The 13129-nt window shown below is 41.7% G+C and overlaps 1 protein-coding gene across 12 annotated transcripts in view; it reads right to left on the reverse strand.

Annotated features, from left to right (window-relative positions):
• MAGI2 (membrane associated guanylate kinase, WW and PDZ domain containing 2) overlaps positions 1–13129 on the reverse strand; it is a 585270-nt gene that overhangs the window by 267035 nt on the left and 305106 nt on the right. The gene's annotated exons all lie outside the window — the stretch shown is intronic.

Here is a 13129-nt window from a genome sequence, read left to right on the forward strand (position 1 = left end):
TTCATTATATATCAAAAAGATGGGCAAATTCAATTTAAAAAACTCTGACATGATTGCTTTCAAGATAACATTATGCAGAAAGGAATTGTCCTTGCAAGGACAACATTATACACACACACACACACACACACATAAAAGTGAAACACCACTCATGCATCATCACAAAATCTCCAGAACCGTAAAGCCTACAAACTTGAAATTTGGCTTCTTAGGTGCTCACTAAGAAAGGATTTTTCCAAATGACCTATCAGAGCATTAGTATTTCCTATATTATTATTATTATTAACAGGGTCTGATGCTAAGGAGTTCTACTCACCCTCTCTACCTGGAAAGAAATCTCTTCCAAATTCAAAATACAAGCAGAGGAAAGGAGTTTCCGTTTCAGTTTCACAGCAGTTAGCAGCTTTAGTACAGAACAGTTGAACTAAGCCACACCCAGGCTCCTTGCTGTCTCCTTCTTGCTCACACAGCAAATACTGCTTCAGTTTCCAAACAGCCCTCAACTCTCTCATACACTGACAGGATGCCAGCTAGATGAATACTATGAATCCTGGTAGGCAGAGGCAAAAAAAAAAATAATTCTCCTTGTTTTCCTCCCCAAAAACTAAGCCCAACCACATAGTTTTGTAGTGAAGCATGGGTATCCAGCTAGTTTCTAATAAACTTCAAAAAAATAAATAAAAGTTATATCAGCCATGGCATGTCTTGACCATTTTTATGCAGTACACTCACTTTGTGGATGATTTTTAGATGTTGTACAATTGGAAGTCACATCTGGTGAATAGCAGAATCTACCAGTGCCACACTGTGAATCAACATATCTACCAGTAGCAGAATCTACCAGTGCCACACTGTGAATCAACATATCTACCAGTAGCAGAATCTACCAGTGCCACACTTCCCAGAGTGAATCAACATATAGTGCAACCTTCATCAAACTGATGGGAGCTTAGGATCTTGGACCCACTGGATGAAGACTTGTGCATTTAGAACACAGGGCATAGACTAATAAAGTTGGAAGTGACTTTGAGATCTTCTAGTCCAACCCTCTGTTGTTGTTAGTTGCAAAGTCATGTCCGACCCATTGCGACCCCATGGACAACTATTCTCTAAGCCTTCCTGTCCTCTACCATCCTCCGGAGTCCATTTAAGGTCACGCCGACTGCTTCAGGGACTCCATCCAGTCACCTCCTTCTCTGTCGTCCCCTTCTTCTTCTTTTGCCCTCCATCGTTCCCAGCATTGGGCTCTTCTCCAGGGAGTCCTTCCTTCTCATGAGGTGGCCAAAGTCTTTGAGTTTCATCTTCAGGATCTGGCCTTCTAAAGAGCAGTCAGGGTTGATCTCCTCTAGGACTGACCGGTTGGATGGCCTTGCAGTCCAAGGGACTCACAGGAGTCTTCTCCAACACCAGAGTTCAAAGGCCTCCATTCTTTGGTGTTCAGCCTTCCTTATGGTCCAACTTTCCCAGCCATACGTTGCAACTGGGAAAACCATAGCCTTGACTCTACGCACTTTGGTTGGCAGGGGGATGTCTCTGATCAAGTAGGTGTTGTGGTTCGCTAGCAGCAGGTGTGGATGGCTGAGGCCTCAGAGAGTGAGGACTCCAATGAGGGGCCTGCATGTGATGCAGGGATGGGGCCAGGACCATCAGGGAGTGGAGTGCTGCCTTTGGAGATTGTGGAGGCTGGCAGAAGTGAGGAAGAGGCCCCCGAGGAGCCTGTGCCCAGTGCACATGCATGCAGGGCTGCTCGTAGGAAAGAGCAGCTGCAATAACACGGGCGACTCGGGAATAAGGCTGCAAGGTCATGGCCCCTCCCTTAAGGGACGAAAGCCAGCCCTCAGAGGTCGGATTCTTTGCAGGAAGCAAGGAAGTTCTTGTACTTCAAGCCTTGTGGAAGTTCGGACTATCTTGGTTTGTGTTTGGAGACTTTTTGTTTGGAATATTTCTTGGCAACTTTATCTAGTGCTTTTGGCAGCCTTGCACAACCTTGGAAAGGTTCGTTCTTATCAGAGACAATTAGTTTCAATAGCCTTTTAACTGTGAATGAACGGAATTCGCAGAGAAGCATTAAAAGGTTTTGCTTTTATCTCTGTTTGGTGTTTATTTACTTGGAACAAGGTTTGGGTCAGAACAGTAGGAGACCCAATACCATTCTGGACAGTCTCTTCTTGAAAACCTCCAGTGATGGGGCACCTACAACTTCTGGAGGTAAGCAGTTCTATTGATTAATTGTTCTTTCTGACAAGAAATTTCTCCTTAGTTCTTGACTGGATCTCTATTACTTCTCCTCCTCTCAGGTGCCTTGGAACATAGGTTGACCTTCTCTGGCAGCTCCTCAAATATTGGAAGACAGCTATCCTATCGCCCCTTAGTCCTTTTCATTAGACTAGACATATCTAAGTCCCACAAATGAAGGCAAATATACGCGTCCCAGGATAAGGATGCAAAATCGAATTTGTGTTGATCACTGGGACCTGAGATTTAGGAGTGGTGCGTGGTGGCCTAGAAGTGGAGCTCTTGCCTAACAATCAAGAAGGCTGTGAGTTCGATCCTAGGTAGAGGCAGATATTTCTTTCTCTGGGCACACTGAGAATGTATCTGCTGAACAAAACTCTGCATTTGCAACAGGAAGGGCATCTGGCCAGTAAAACACTCAGCTCCATTCAGTTGCCCAGAATCCAACCCGCAAGGGATTATGGGGTCATTAAAAAGAGAAGATGACTGGGACCTGAGATTTACTCTTCTGAGCTTTCGGACTGATGCTGGAGCCCATCCTCAGGGGATTTTGGGAACAGCCCAAAAGCACGTAGTCCAGGAGAGAAATTCCCTGAAGATGGGATCCAGCACAAGTCTGAAAACTCGGATGAGTTCATCTCTGGTCCCAGTGACAGATCCAAATTCGATTTCATATCTAGGTCCATCAATTATTCATTGTAAGGTTTAACCTCCAAATATTTAAATATTTTTTAAAGAGCATTTTCTTGGCAAAGGCTGGGACAGAAGCAGATTGCACGGAGGGGTCCTTGATGCTCTCTTGAGCACTGATGATGTTACCTACCGTATTTTGGGTAATGAAACATCTCGATGAAAACAAGGAAGCTCAGAAAGAACCAAGGACTCCTTGGTCCTCCTCCTCCTCCTCCTCCTCCTCCTCCTCCTCCTCCTCCTCCTCCTCCTCCACAAATCCCAGTCCCTCCTAGCACTGATGATGTTACCTAGTTTGGGTAATGAAACATCTGGATGAAAACAAAGAAGCTCAGAAAGAACTAAGAACTCCTTGGTCCCCGTCCTCATCCTCGTCCTCCACAAATCCCAGTCCCTCCTAGCACTGATAATGTTACCTAGTTGGGTAATGAAACATCTGGATGAAAACAAGGAAGCTCAGAAAGAACCAATGTCTCCTTCCTCCTCCTCCTCCTCCTCCTCTTCCTCTCCTCCACAAATCCCAGTCCCTCCTAGCACTGATAATGTTACCTAGTTGGGTAATGAAACATCTGGATGAAAACAAGGAAGCTCAGAAAGAACCAAGGACTCCTTGGTCCTCCTCCTCCTCCTCCTCCTCCTCCTCCACCACCACCACCACCACCACCACCACAAATCCCAGTCCCTCCTAGCACTGATGATGTTACCTAGTTTGGGTAATGAAACATCTGGATGAAAACAAAGAAGCTCAGAAAGAACTAAGAACTCCTTGGTCCCCGTCCTCATCCTCGTCCTCCACAAATCCCAGTCCCTCCTAGCACTGATAATGTTACCTAGTTGGGTAATGAAACATCTGGATGAAAACAAGGAAGCTCAGAAAGAACCAATGTCCCTTCCTCCTCCTCCTCCTCCACAAATCCCAGTCCCTCCTAGCACTGATAATGTTACCTAGTTGGGTAATGAAACATCTGGATGAAAACAAGGAAGCTCAGAAAGAACCAATGTCTCCTTCCTCCCTCCTCCTCCTCCTCCTCCTCCTCCTCCTCCTCCTCCTCCTCCTCCTCCTCCACCTCCACCACCACCACCACCACCACAAATCCCAGTCCCTCCTAGCACTGATGATGTTACCTAGTTTGGGTAGTGAAACGTCTACAAGAAAACAACCAAGCTCAGAAAGAACCAAGGACCCCTCATTTCAACACTGAGCTGCAAATATTCTCCTTTATTGGCAGATTGCATTTCAGGATCTCCTAAAATAACAGTGGAGTTCCTCCATGCTATTTCTATATCCATATAGCAGTGACAGTTTCTATCAATACTCCCCACAGCATTAGGAAAGCACGGAGTATCTGTGGGAGGAATACTGAAGACAGCTTCCTTCCACTAACGTTGGCTCTGATTTATTCACAGCATGAAGGGACACCCAAGACAACTACACTAAGAGAAAGTGCTTGTTTGTTTGTATCACAGTCTGAAGTTGCACATTTCCGCATTAATTCAGTGCTTTTCTCAACAAACCGATGCAAACTTTCCTGCACTGTTATGGGTATTTCTCCAAACACACGCTACCGATGGACAAGGGAGTTTCCCCAATGTCATTATTTTCTTTTTCTGCACAACATGATTCAAAATTATAAACATTATAACACAGTGCTCCCTAGAGGTTTTAGATTTCAACTCCAATTAACTCCGACCAGTGTAGCCAAGGGAATTAATATAATCTGTAATATTTGGAAAGGAAAAGTTTGCTTATTCCTAGATCAGAGGTGGTATTCAGCCAGTTCGGACTAGTTGTGGAGAACTGGTAGTGGAAATTTTGAGTAGTTTGGAGAACCAGTAGTGGAAATTTTAAGAAGTTTGGAGAACTGGTAGCGGAAATTTTGAATAGTTTGGAGAAGCGGCAAATACCACTTCTGACTGGCCCCGCCAACCCCATCTCTTCTCTGCCTCCCATTGAGTCCCAGCTGATTGGTTGGGTCTTCTTTGGTTGCCCTGCACAGGAGAACGGAGCTGCAAAGCAGGTTAGTGGGGTGGGGAGGAAATGGGGATTTTGCAGTATTCTTCCCCTGCGAGGCCCACCAAGCTACACCCACAGAATGCCACGTCCACCAAGCCATGCCCACAGGTGATCGGCTGGGTCTTCTTTGGTTGCCCTCCAGAGGAGAACAGAGTTGCAAAGCAGGTTAGTGGGTGGGGAGGAAATGGAGATTTTGCAGTATCCTTTCCCTGTCACACCCACCAAGCCACACCCACAGAACCGGTAGTAAAAAAATTTGAATCCCACCACTGTCCTCCTACATACCCTTTTTGAAAGGCACTTTGGCATTTCGCAAACTGCATCACAAATTCAGTCAGAATAGAGTTGGAAGGGACCTTGTTGGGCACATCAACCCTCCAGCTCAAACACACCCCAACAAGGCACCCAGATGAAACCTAGCTTCCTAATAAATGATAGCCATCCATTTACCCGAAGCCAAGCCACACTAAAAGCCTCCAATCCAGGAAACACAATGTTGCCAGCCAATCAAGACAAAAAAACACTACAAAACAGACAGAAGATATTAGAAACACCAATCAAGCAGAACACAGCAAACTCCAAAACCAATAAACACAGACCAAGACTTCCAACCAATCAGGACGAAGAAAAATCCATTCTAACACAGCAGTAGGCTAGCACCAAATTTAAAACAGAAACAGCTGTGAAAGCCTGACTCACAGATGAACACAATACAGAAGCCTGATGATGGCAGATGAGATTCTGCCGAAACATCGCTACAACTTTAAAAGCACAACTATAATGATGTGGGAAAATATCCAAACAAAGCTGAATACCATACATATAAATACCCACGACAACTTAAGAAAACACACAGGCCTGAACTCATTGGTAGCGTCACGTTGCAATGAATAAGAACATGCATTTAATTTTGCAGCAACTATGATTGTTGGCCGAGCAGGGACGAAAATAGCCAGAGAAATAGCAATAGCACTTAGACCGCTTTATAGTGCTTGACAGCCCTCTCTAAGTGGTTTACAGAGTCAGCCTCTTGCCCCCAACAATCTGTGTCCTCATTTTACCAACCTTGGAAGGATGAGTCAACCTTGAGCCTGGTGGGATTCGATCTGCCAAATTGCAGTAGGAGTAGCTTGCAGTACTGCACTCTAACCACTGCACCACCAAGGCTCACTGAAGCCTGGGAAATGGGCCCCTTGTCAGTCAACAGGAGTGATGATTTCTTATCAGAAAGGGGAAGAGAGAGAGAAGTTACCAGAGGATGGTTTCCATCCTTAGTCTGAAAGCTTAGAAGAATAAACTTTTGGATAACTATGATTGTTTGGGGGGAAAAATGCAAATGCCAAATTGTAGAGGCCATGGGGAAAGGCCATGAATGAAGGAAGGAAGGGGAGCTATTACCAAGGCAATGAACAGATAAAAAGGGCTTTAAGCACAACACTTGTATCAATAATGGGGTTTAATATAAGATATCCAGGAAAGTATTTGCTTAAAAGTACTGTTAAAAACATTTTTTCCCACAGATTTGGAATGGTGGATACAGAAAGTTAAATTTGTCTTTGATAGATAGACTTAAAGCCATAAAAAATATTCTTCCGAAAATATTGGGTTCTAAACGTTTCTAATAAAAATGGAAAGCAGGATACTAAATTATGTCTGTTTAACTCAGATCACAGATTGTATGGTATCCCTTTATGGTTGAGCTACCTCTATTGAAAAAGAAGAGATTCCAGATGGCCTGCACAGATATCTGGACCAATAAAGCAGAAATAAACAGCTCGTGAGAGATTATGTGATAATAAGCAGCATATTAAAAGTTTGGGATGAACACAGGGAAGGAGTTGGTCCAGAGCAATCCTCTTTCCCATCATTAACAAATATTTATTTTCACGAAGAGGAAAGAACCAAAAAATTTACTCAGTGGAGAATGAAACAGATTGTCTACAACCTGTTAGATCCAATTATTACAGTAAGATAACAACTATTGGAGATTTAAGAACTAGCTTGGATGCTTTTTTTCATATTTGATGGCAGTTTTCTAAAACTCTGTTACACCAGAATGAAAGAAAAGTTGAAAGAAAATTCAAAAATTCCTTCAGAGGCTGCTATTTAAAAAAACAAAAACAAAAACTAATATTATGTATTCCCTTAAAGCAAGGGTTTTCAAACTTGGCAAGTTTAAGACTGGTGGACTTCAGCTCCCAGAATTCCTGAGCTAACCTGACTGGAGGAGGAATTCTGGGAGTTGAAGTCCACAAATCTTAAAGCTGCCAAGTTTGAAGACCCTTGCTAAAGTATACTAATGTAGCATTGTGCTTGATAGCTGTGGCAAGAATACTCTACCCTTTCTACTGGAAACTACCCAAAATTCTATATTTTTTAAAAAGCTCATGAAGTTGTTTGATGTCCGAATAACTTTGTATCTCAAAAATTATCTGGTTCAGAATTTAATTCAGCTTGGAAACCATTTATGAATTGTAATTTGTCAGGTGCGAAGATCAGGTCCCTACATGAAGGTCCAATTAAACTGATAAGCACCCACCTTTCTCTCCTTTGAATTGCTGCCAACAACTAAAGTGCCAAATTAACTGAAAAACAACAACAACAACAGAGTACAAAGTCCAGACAGAGCTTCAAGGTTTAATTCAAACAGAGTGAATGACATTGCTTCCTGCAAAGGTTTCTTTACTTTTGCCTGTCCTTTATACCTTAGGGGAGGGGCAATCACCTCCAAGCCTTACTCCTGAGTTGCCCCTTTTATTTCAGCTGCTCTCGCCTTCTAGCAGCTCTGTGCACACGCACACTGGGAACAGGCTCCCTTTGTTCCTCTGCCTCGCTGCTGCCAGACTCCAGAGGCTCCAGAGTCAGCACCCCACTCCCAGATGTTTCTGGCCCCATCTCTGCATCAGATGCAGGACCCTCGTCTGAGTCATCCCCAGACTCCTGGACTGGTCCCCGTTCTTTCCCACTGTCTGATTCCAGTGCCGCCTGCACAGGCTGCCGGCGAACCACAACATAAAGAAGCTAAGGTAGCAAATAAGTCAAGATAACAGCGAGCGAAATAAGAGGCACCCATCACCATTAAGTTAACTACGATGAAAAAGAGGAGCAATAAATTCCAGACAAAAATCTATTTTTCCACGAAGTTATAGGAGATATAAAAGCTAAGGTAAACATTTCCTCTGTCCAGTTGTATCTGACTCTAGGCACGATGCTCATCTCTTTTTCTTGGCCGAGGAAGCCAGCATTGTCTAAAGACATTTTCCGTGATCATGTGGCCAGCACGGCTATACACCAAAGGTGCATGGAATGCTATTCCCTTCCCACCAAAGTGGTACCTGTTTATCTACTTGCATTTGCATGCTTTCGAACTGCTAGGTGGACAGGAGCTGGAGGAAAGAACGGGAGCTCACCCCGTCATGTGGCACTTGGGTCTCGAACCCAGGCCGCCAGATTTCCAGCTGCCAAGCTCGGCGTCTTTAACCCCTGAGCCATGGTAGATATTGGTAGATCATCAATGCAATGCTTAAATATCTGTGAATACAGTTGGCAATTTGAGCAGCATAAATATCTGACAAGAGGGGGCTGAGACTATCAATTTCACCAGGAATTTTAGATGAATTAAGTGGCAGAGATTCCAGGGATTGTCAAGGCTAGTTAGGGATTAATTCTCTGCGAGGGACTTGGATCCAAATTAAAAGCTTCTCTGGGCTAGGACTGCCTTCAAATGGCTGTTGTACCTCTCATGTCAGCGTGAGACCATTATGTCTTCATCATAGCCCACAAAGGCTGGGGGCTGATTTGGAGCATTAACGCTTATATCATTCTCAAAGTATAACGTGGATTGCTGCTGGGCTTTTATCATTAGAGCTTTGTTTGAATAACCCCTGTTGACCTGAATTTGCGCCTCAATTCAAATGCTTGAACTACTTTATTAAATGGGCCAATAGTCCGTCTACCCCTTTGTCCATTTCAATCTTGTGGGTTTGAGCTGCACTTCTTAGCTTAGCTGGCTGGTGAGGGATTTCCCACACATTTAAGGATCTAAAGAACCGTGGGGTCATCTGATTAAATTGCTCTGAAATATTCTAAAGATGGCTGACGTAAACAGGCATTATGTCACTGAGTAGCAAGTCCCAGTTCAAACTTCATCGTATTTTGGTTGCAGTAAATAATCCATAGTTGTTTTTTAATGTTTCAGCTCTTTTCCCCTATGTCACCTATATGTGCACACCTTTCATAATTATTACAAAGTCTACTAAGATAGGTTTATAAAGTTCTTGGTATGCTGAGAAAAGCACTTTACAACCTACAATATTATAGAATAGAATTTATATTTCTTATTATTACATTCAGAATTTTTTCTTCCTCCCTCCCTCCCTCCCTTCCTTCCTCCCTCCCTCCCTCCCTCCCTCCCTCCCTCCCTCCCTCCCTCCCTCTTTCTTTCTTTCTTTCTTTCTTTCTTTCTTTCTTTCTTTCTGTCTGTCTGTCTGTCTGTCTGTCTTTCTTTCTTTCTTTCTTTCTTTCTTTCTTTCTTTCTTTCTTTCTTTCTTTCTTTCTTTCTTTCTTCTTTCTTCTTTCTTTCTTTCTTTCTTTCTTTCTTTCTTTCTTTCTTTCTTTCTTTTCTTTTTTTTTCTTTTTCTTCCTTCCTTCCTTCCTTCCTTCCTTCCTTCCTTCCTTCCTTCCTTCCTTATCTCTTTCTTTCTTTTTCCTTCCTTCCTTCTTTTCCTTCCTTGCCTTCCTTGCCTTCCTTGCCTTCCTTCCTTCCTTCCTTCCTTCCTTCCTTCCTTCCTTCCTTCCTTCCTTCCTTATCTCTTTCTTACTTTCCCTCCTTCCCTCACTCCTCTGTCTGTCTCAAAAAGCAATATAATTTGCATTACATTCTTAAATATTATTGCATTTGTTTGTTTCAACCTCACTGCATCACTTTACTCATACTTCTTGGAATTTATCTCAGGATATATCAACTTCCCTAAATCTTTTCTAATTGGCAGAGGTTTCCATTTACAGAAGTGCCTTCAAATGTTTCTGTGGGAGTTAATATCTCTCCTCAGTGTCTTTCCATGCCTTTGTCACTGCTAATATTTTATGTATCAAGTATGCTATCTCGCTTTCTCAGTTCTGTATTTTTCTTCAGAATCCCAAGAGGAACATTTGGCCAAATCTGGACTGAAACAACATACACAAAAATGGCTAAATTGCTGTTTGATTTACTAGGCAACTAATTGGCCCTCCTTATTTAAGGACGCCATTGTGGAGATTGGCAAGTTTTGCTTCAGTGGCTGCTAAATAAAGAAATTATTTTAACTAGAGTTTGGCAATGAACTATTTATTTATTTACATAATTGCTCTGTTAACTTGGTAGTTTGAGTCTAAATGTATTTTAATCATGATTGCCTATTACCCTAAGCATGAGCTAATAAACCTATACCTTCAATATTGCCTTTTCTGGAAAATGAGATCCTCTCCAGCTCAGAACTGATCACCTGGTTGACTCACTTAGTGTCCCGTTGTCAGATGGGAAAAACCATGTCCACGTGAAGGTCCAATTAAACTCATTTATTGTTAAACAGCCTTTGCACAGGAATCTTCTCAAATAACGGTTAGCTAGGAGTTAGTTAAGGATCAACAGAATTCAAGGAAGGTTGGAGTTAGTCTGCTTGTGACTATGTAGAGATTCTAGGCTGATTCCTCTTTTGACTCCGCCTCCATGTTTTGCCACTCCTTTCTTTACACCTATGCCTATATTTCATGTCAACTATTGAGAGAAGAAGTTACAGTATATTGACTGCCCAGCATACTGCAGTATATTAACAAGGATTTCTATCTCCCAATAATTAATGCACAATCATATTGCAGATGAAACATATTTTTGTCACTTTAGCCCACCTCATCATGATGACTTCTCATCTCCCATTTCGCTGACCTGAAAAATATAATGAGTGGCTCTAGTTGTATAACTGTTTATTTGGATTTGCTGGCTGGTTTTGTGAATTTTTTATTCGAGCCGCTGTCATACAAAACGGAGTACGATACTAGAAGCACAAATGGGGACAATAAAACACTTTTCATTTAGATTTCCTGCACGAAGGTAACAGAGAATAATAATGAAAAAAAAAACAACCACAATTGCTACGAAGAGAATATTCATTAATATGAGGAACAAGTTCAACACTGCCACCATGATTTGTAGCTCAGGGGCATCATATTTGATGTAGCACAGCTGAATCCTTCCTGTTGAACTTACTCTATAATTAATCTAAAAACTATTCTGATATTCATGAGAACTTGGTTAGACCTGGGCAAGCTTTTTCCATCTTGAGCAGCAAACAAGTTAAGCATCCCTACTTAGGCACACAACATTTTAAGAAATATGATATTTCTTCTACAGTTTCCTCCCAGCCTGTCCTTCAGATTAGAAGAGGTTCTTTCTCCATTTCATCAAATCAAAGATTCAGTGTTGAAAAAACCCCCAGCGATTTGTATAAATTGACTGTTCTACTGCAAGACAATTTTATGCAGTTGTCATATATACAAGGGCGTTTCACCTTGCTGTACTACAATATAACTTCAAGCAATCCTTTCAGGAATCAGATACTATTATACTGATTGAATTTTTGCTGTTGATATTATACAGAGGAAACAATCAAAATCTACAAGGTAGCAATTTATGGGATGGTCTCTACCCTTAAGGCAGTTCAAATATGTCTTCCATTCATGGAAATGATATAAAAACGTTGATGTTTCCAATGCTTTTGGTGCTTTCCAAACCATGCGTTGGAAACTAACTAACTAACTAACTAACTAACGCTTTTGGATTTTGAACTAACATTATACTTATTGTGCAAATTACAATAAATTATACAATAAAGAAGTACATTTACTTATACTTATTGGCTAACAATAAGTTACACAATAAATAAGTGGATTGTAGTTATTGTGTGTTTATGTAATATTGTCTTCTGCCTTAGGTTTGATTTGTTTTTAATCATGTGAACCCACCCAGATTTATTTTGGATTTGTGTGGGCTAGAAATTGGTCCAAAGAGAAATATATAAACATTTAGCAATTCTAAAAAAAATGCATGTAAAGATTTGGAAAAGAATCCTAACTTAGTGTGAGAGTATACATTGTGAACACGGATGATTCTTGGGTCAATTTATTAGCACCTTCTGATCTTCAGATGTTTCCACCTTCAACTTCATACACCTTACCTAGTGTGGTCAATGAAATTCTGATACATTAAGTATCAACATAAATCAAATTCAATAAGTACCTGGGTGACACAAGACTCCCCACCGAAATTTCCATCTTGGGAACAGAAGCAACAGATCCTTGATACAGAGAGGATTTATTATCTTATTGGGCTGTCTATGGACAAGTATTTAAGTCAAATCAGAAGCAGGAATTTAAGAGAGCAGTTTGGTGAAATGGTTCAGACATAGGAGAAGAGAAGGCAGAACTGGGGGTGATGGTGGAGTTAAGCATGTCATTAGCCTAGAGCCATTGCGTCACCACAGAGGTTTCCTGGCACTGAAAAAAAGCAAAGTCAACAGGGAAGCCAGATTTACTTAATAGCCGTGTCCTTAACTTAACAACTGTAGGGATTCCCTTAACAACTATGGCAAGAAAGCTCACAAATGGGGCAAAACTCACTTAACAACTCGCCTGCTTAACAATGGAAATTTTTGGTTCAATTGCGGTCTTAATTTAAGGACTACCTGGTCATTTCCATTGCTTTATAGACTTTCCTCCCATGTGAAATGTACCCAGATGTGCTTTTTAATAAGTGATGGATAGATCCGCTGTTTAATGACCTGGGGACAGTCCTTACGCAATTAATGTAGCTCTTAATCTATTATTCAAATTCAATCATAGATTAACTGTGGGAGGGATCATAATGGGAGCTACACTTTCCACATATTAAACAGGTCTCCAATTTCATCTTTAGAAATTAAGAAAGGCTGACTTATTGCAGTGTCCTATCTGAAAGATATGCCTCAATCTAACTAAGAAAGGTGGCTTGATCTGCTTTTGAAGACAGCTAAATAGCAACAGCACTTAGACTTATATACCGCTTTATAGTGCTTCACAGCCCCCTCTAAGCGATTTACAGAGTCAGCATATTGCCCCCAACAATTTGGGTCCTCATTTTACCCACCTTGGAAGGAAGGAAGGAAGGAAGGAAGGAAG

This window comes from Notechis scutatus, chromosome 6, assembly GCF_049901735.1.
Source record: "Notechis scutatus isolate UNSWTSFEM ecotype Mainland chromosome 6, rNotScu1.2, whole genome shotgun sequence".
Lineage (NCBI taxonomy): Eukaryota > Metazoa > Chordata > Lepidosauria > Squamata > Elapidae > Notechis > Notechis scutatus.